This window comes from Triticum aestivum, chromosome 2B (assembly GCF_018294505.1).
Source record: "Triticum aestivum cultivar Chinese Spring chromosome 2B, IWGSC CS RefSeq v2.1, whole genome shotgun sequence".
Lineage (NCBI taxonomy): Eukaryota > Viridiplantae > Streptophyta > Magnoliopsida > Poales > Poaceae > Triticum > Triticum aestivum.
In genome coordinates, this window is record NC_057798.1 from 692,359,441 (window position 1) to 692,365,355 (window position 5,915).

The 5,915-nt window shown below is 40.7% G+C and overlaps 1 non-coding gene across 1 annotated transcript; it reads left to right on the top strand.

Moving 5' to 3' along the window:
- The first annotated feature begins 1,580 nt into the window (after positions 1-1,580).
- On the top strand, positions 1,581-1,685 carry LOC123047771 (small nucleolar RNA R71). Its single transcript, XR_006423135.1, has one exon. It is a non-coding gene; the product is annotated as a small nucleolar RNA R71 (small nucleolar RNA).
- Positions 1,686-5,915: the final 4,230 nt, after the last annotated feature.

Genomic DNA, 5,915 nt, shown 5'->3' on the forward strand with positions numbered 1-5,915 from the left:
TGTAGGTAGTCAGACTTATTTATTCATTATTACTTATCTTAAATGAACAACACATAAGCACAAAAATAGGAATCATCACTTCTCCATGTCTGGTTCACATGCTACCGATCCAGGGAACATAGCATGCTAATCCATAGTGGTTAGGTGATTGCTCTCAATGGGAACACACTTAGCACAAATTCAGCATCTAAACGTGGTGATCTAGGTGTATCGAGGTAAAAGCAGAAAATGATTAAGTTTTCTAGTATACTAGGGATTTGAGCACTCAAAACTAATAACTTCCACTACTTTCAGCAAAGCAAGCATTGTATAGATCACTAGTTTACCAGGCATTCAACACTCAGTTCACATATTCTCATCAAGCACCATATGTCAAGTAAAATTCAGTGGGGCAACATTTAAGACATGGCTTAAGCAACCCAAATAACATTTGATTTCAGCATGTATCAATGGATGATATACTAGGAATGGGTCATGAAACAGCTCACCGGGTTTTCATAGGAAGTAGCACTCGCTCGATCACCTCACCAACTGCAGCTCCTCTCCTTTTGCTTCTCTATCCTCATGCCTGCTCCAGCTTCTCCCTTCCTCGTGTGTGCCCCCTTGCTTCTCCTCATCCCCATGCTCTGAGTCCACCAGGGTCCCAAGGAATGTCACCTCGAACCTGGTTAGCATGTAACGGATCGTGCACAAGCAAAAACCTAAAAGCACACCCAACAACCAAGCCAATACAAGTGACAGAGAGAATGCCCTCTAAGTCATCGATAGAGTACCCTATCATATAAGTATATCTATTGATCAAATCAGGAACATGTATCCACAACAAGTCACATGGGGCATAGGCAATATCAGCGATATGACATGTCTTGTCCAGAAAGCTAAGATCATACCTGAGATAGTTAGGAAGAAGCTTCAGAACTACCTCAATTGAAGATACCAAGTGAGGTGTGGTAGTAGAAATTTCAACCGGACTCGTGTCAACAAGTGAAATAGTAGAGCTTGGCTCCTTGACATCTGAATCCACCTCACCATACTCAACCATGAAGCTCTCCATCTCAGGCTCATGTGTGGGGGAAGCAATACGGCTAACATCATCGAAGGTGAACTTCTCCATATGTGGCTCTAGCAGCACATGATCAATATCAACTAAAGGTGACTCCTCAATATCAAAAACAACTAACTACAGCTCTGGCCCATCCATGGAAGAATCATCACAATGCAAAACCGAATCTCCAAAACTAGTATCCATATGATCTGTAGCGTGTGTGTCAACTAGAATGGTGTCATCATCGTCAAAGATAATCCATGCAAGCTCAATCTTGTCACACTAAGATAGAGGTTCAGGGTTCTGTGTAAGAATTGGTGGCTGAGGTGTAGTGATTTGTTGCAAGCAAACCAATGAATCAGACATGGGCTTCTTATTGTACCGCTGAAGTTGGTGGAAAGCTATGCTCTCAATCAGCAGAAAAGCTTCATCAAGTGTCTTGTTTGTAATAGCTCCACCCGCTGCCATATCGACATAAGCTCGAGTGTTCGAAGTCAATCCTCTATAGAATATTTGCATCTCTAACCATCTCTCGAGCTCGTGGTTAGGACATCTCCTGAATAAAGCCTTGTATCTCTCCCAAGCATCATACAAGCTCTCGCCTTCACGCTGAACGAAGCTGAGGATCTCATCTCAAATTGCGGACTGCTTGTGTAGTCGGAAATATTTATCCAAGAAAGCTTGTGATATCTCATTCCAACTGAATGATCTTGACGGCAAGGATCGATACCAAGCACGAGCATCACCCCGGAGAGAGAATGAGAATAGCATGCACTTGATAGCATCTTGAGGAACTCCATGGTACTTGACTGTACCTGAATACTCCATGACTCGGTATAAGTGCTCATAGGGATCCTCAGTGAGCAGACCTCCAAACTGTTGTTGTTGAACCAAAGCAATAAGACCAGGCTTTAGCTCAAAATTTTCTGCCTCAAAAGACGGCCAAAGTGGCCCTGTGAAATAGCATTGGCTGCTTGGCATCCAAATATCACGAAGCATCACCATATCTCCACCAAGTGTAACTATCAATCAACCTGCAAATAGATCAGATTTCCTACGCACACTCATAAACAGTAAATACTAGTCAGAATGTTAGTATCCTAATAAGCCGAAGCAACAACAAGGAAAAAATATAAAAGAAACACAGAAAAAGAAATACACGATGAATTAAACATGAAACTAAAATAAACCTAGTCTATAGCTAACATAATCGCTCGACGCTAGTCCCCGGCAACGGCGAAAAAATGATCAATTATAATATAGCAGGGTTTTTGTGCCCAAACTACGGATGTCGTGTTCTCCTCAGGGACTAGGCAAATCGATGATCGTGCTTGGCTAAAGCTAGGTAACACAATTCAGATTATGAAAGCAAGAAAATAAACCTACACTAAACAAGGTTGTTCCAATGATCGTCGACAAAGAAAATGCAAAGAGCACATGGAGATTCAGATTTTACTCATTGTCTTTTTGTTATTTCCGTAATGCTTGAGAAATTAAAATACTAATACGAGCATACATCAATGACAAGAGAAGTGAAAGGACATGAACGTAACATGACAAGGACACAAATATAACTATCGAACATGAACAGAGGGAAGAAACAAGATTGCAGGACAGAACATAAATGTATCACATCACAGACACACACATATGTATATATATCACAGGTACTTGGAGCTAACACAGGTACTAGAAAATGTCGAATTTACACGTCTCACTTGACAAGTAGCACAAGAGCTGAACATCAAACAAATAGAAAATTAACTAGTACAGAGAAATAACTTGGAAGCAAAATCACATAGACCATATATTAATCCTGCACTATAGCTGCAAGTATGAAACAGAACTAAAATCTGAACCTTACAAGGTATTACATATCTTCATTTTACATAAATTAGGTGTTCAGAACAGTACACAAGTTTCACCTTTTCAGAACAGAACAGTACACTAACTGACTTACAGACACATAGAGAGCTAATGCTGATTTGAATGTAATTGGTCTAGCATCTAGTAGTAACTATCAGCAACTACACACACACATAGAAAGAGTGAGAGAAAGAGAAAGAAAGAGAGCAGCAGCAGTTTTGAGGTTCATGTAAGAAGAATAGTGGCGAGGCAGAGAAGAGCAGGAGCAGCAGAAGTGACGCAGGGAAGAAGAAGAAGTAGTAGGCAGGAGAAGAAGGTGCAGCTGTAGCGCACAAGCAGCAGCAGCAAGAGGAGAAGCAGAACGGGAGCAGCAAGAGAGAGGTAGCAGTTTCGAGGATTGAGAAGAGCAGCAGAGATTGAGAACAGGGTCAACTGCGAGGAAAGGGAAGGGGAAGCTGCAGAGCGATGGAGGAGTGGAGGAAAGAAGCAAGGGGCGGTGATGGAAAAGAGAAGGAGCGGGGAGGAGCGCTCACGCGGAGGTTCAGATGCCCGCGTCCTCGTGTCTGATGGGACGCGCGACGGCGAAGTGGAGGGATGGCGCTGGTGGAGTGGTGGATGGATGGCGCGGCGTGGCTGGGATGGATGGATGGTGCGGCGGATGGTGCTCGTGGCTGAGTGGAGGAGCAGCAGGCGCACCGCCATGCCGGCCTGGCCGCGGCGGCGGCCGGTGGTGGAGAAGGAGGGGTGAGGGAGAGAGATGAGATGCCAGGCCTCGGGGAATTGTGTAGTGACCTAGGGATTTTGATCCCCTCACGGCAGATTTTGATGTTTGCACATGGGCCCTCCTACTATCTTCTTCCTTCCCAAGTAGATCCCCTCTCTTCTATAGTTAGCCCCTTTGATTACTTCTTGTCGTCACACACAAGCCCTTCTCTCTTCTCGTTAGCCACATAGTAGAAATCTTGACGATTATAGTGCCTTGCGCACTTTTCTGCAAAAGAAACAAATGACAAGTAAATGATCTTTTATATGATTTTCATTCAAATATATCACAACTCATAGCAAGAATGGATGGATATATCACGATAGATGCTAAATTTGAGTGCCAAATTATATATATGAAATGCACTTATCACTATGTGAAGACTATCTCTCATTTAAGAATTTCAGATCTTGGTATTGTATTCAAACATCAAGCAAACCAAAATAAAATGACATTGCAAGGATAGCACAACTCATGTGAATAAGCAAAAACTTAGGTTCAACCGATACTAACCGATAATGGTTGAAGAAGAAAGGTGGGATGCCTACCGAGGCATCCCCAAGCTTAGATGCTTGATACTTCTTGAAATATTATCTTGCGGTGCCTTGGGCATCCCCAAGCTTGAACTTTTGTGTCTCATCAATTCCTCTAATATCATGGTTTCTCTTTTTATCAAAAGCTTCATCCACATCAAACTCAACAAGAACTCGTGAGATAGGTTAGTATAAACCAATGCAAAACCTTATCATTTTGTAATGTAACAAATCACTAAAATTATTATTCAACATTGTATACTAAATGTCTCTGCATATTTAATACTCCTATCCTCAAATAGAATCATTAAACAAGCAAACATATGCAAACAATGCAAACAAAACAGCAATGTGCCAAAACAGTATAGTCTGTAAATAATGCAAGATTCTTCATACTTACCGAACTCCAAAAATTATGAGAAAAATACTAAGCTGTAGAAGATTTATCAGAGCTCATTATGCAAAAAGTTTCAACATTATATCATTCTCTGACTTTTCCAGGGAATTTTTTCAACAGCGGTAAACTTTCTGTTTTGAAACAGCAACATGTATACTTGCAAAATAAGCACGGCAAAGGCTATCCTTGACATTTTTATTGAAACTAAAGATGCAAAACATTATTCTAAATAACAGCAAGCAAATACTAACAAAAGAAAATGATGCTCCAAGCAAAACACATATCATGAGGTGAATAAAAATATAGCTCCAAGTAAAGTTACCGATGAACGAAGACGAAAGAGGGGATGCCTTCCGGGGCATCCCCAAGCTTAGGCTCTTGGTTGTCCTTGAATATTACCTTGGGGTGCCTTGCGCATCCCCAAGCTTATGCTCTTGCCACTCCTTATTCCATAGTCCATCAAATCTGTACCCAAAACTTGAAAACTCCACAACACAAAACTCAACAGAAAACTTATAAGCTCCGTTAGTATAAGAAAATAAAACCACCACTTGGGTACTGTAATGAACTCATTCTAAATTCATATTGGTGTAATATCTACTGTACTCCAACTTATCTATCGTTCATACCCTCTGATACTACTCATAGATTCACCAAAATAAGCAAACAACACATGGAAAACAGAATCTGTCAAAAGCAGAACAGTCTGTAGTAATCTGTATCAAACGTATACTTCTGGAACTCCAAAAATCCCACCAAATTAGGAAGTCCTACGAAATTTGTGTAACATCCAGAGCAAAAAGAATCACATCAGAAGCGCGTTTTTGTGAATTAACAAAAATAATTTACTATGTGCAAAAGTTTCGGATTCTTAGCAGGATCAACACAACTATCACCATAAGATATCCTAAAGGTCTTACTTGGCACGTTACTGAAACAAAAGCTATAAAACATGATTAATACAGTAGCATAATCATGTGGACACACAAAAACAGTAAGGGTAAATATTGGGTTGTCTCCCAACAAGCGCTTTTCTTTAATGCCTTTCTAGCTAGGCATGATGATGGCAATGATGCTCACATAAAAGATAAGAGTTGAAACATAACGGGAGCATCATGAAGAATATGACTAGCACATTTAAGTCTAACCCACTTCCTATGCATAGGGATTTTGTGAGAAAACAACTTATGAGAACAATAATCAACAACCATAGGAAGGTAAAACAAGCATAGCTTCAAGATTTTCAACACATAGAGAGGAAACTTGATATAATTGCAATTCCTACAAGCATATGTTCCCACCTCATAATAA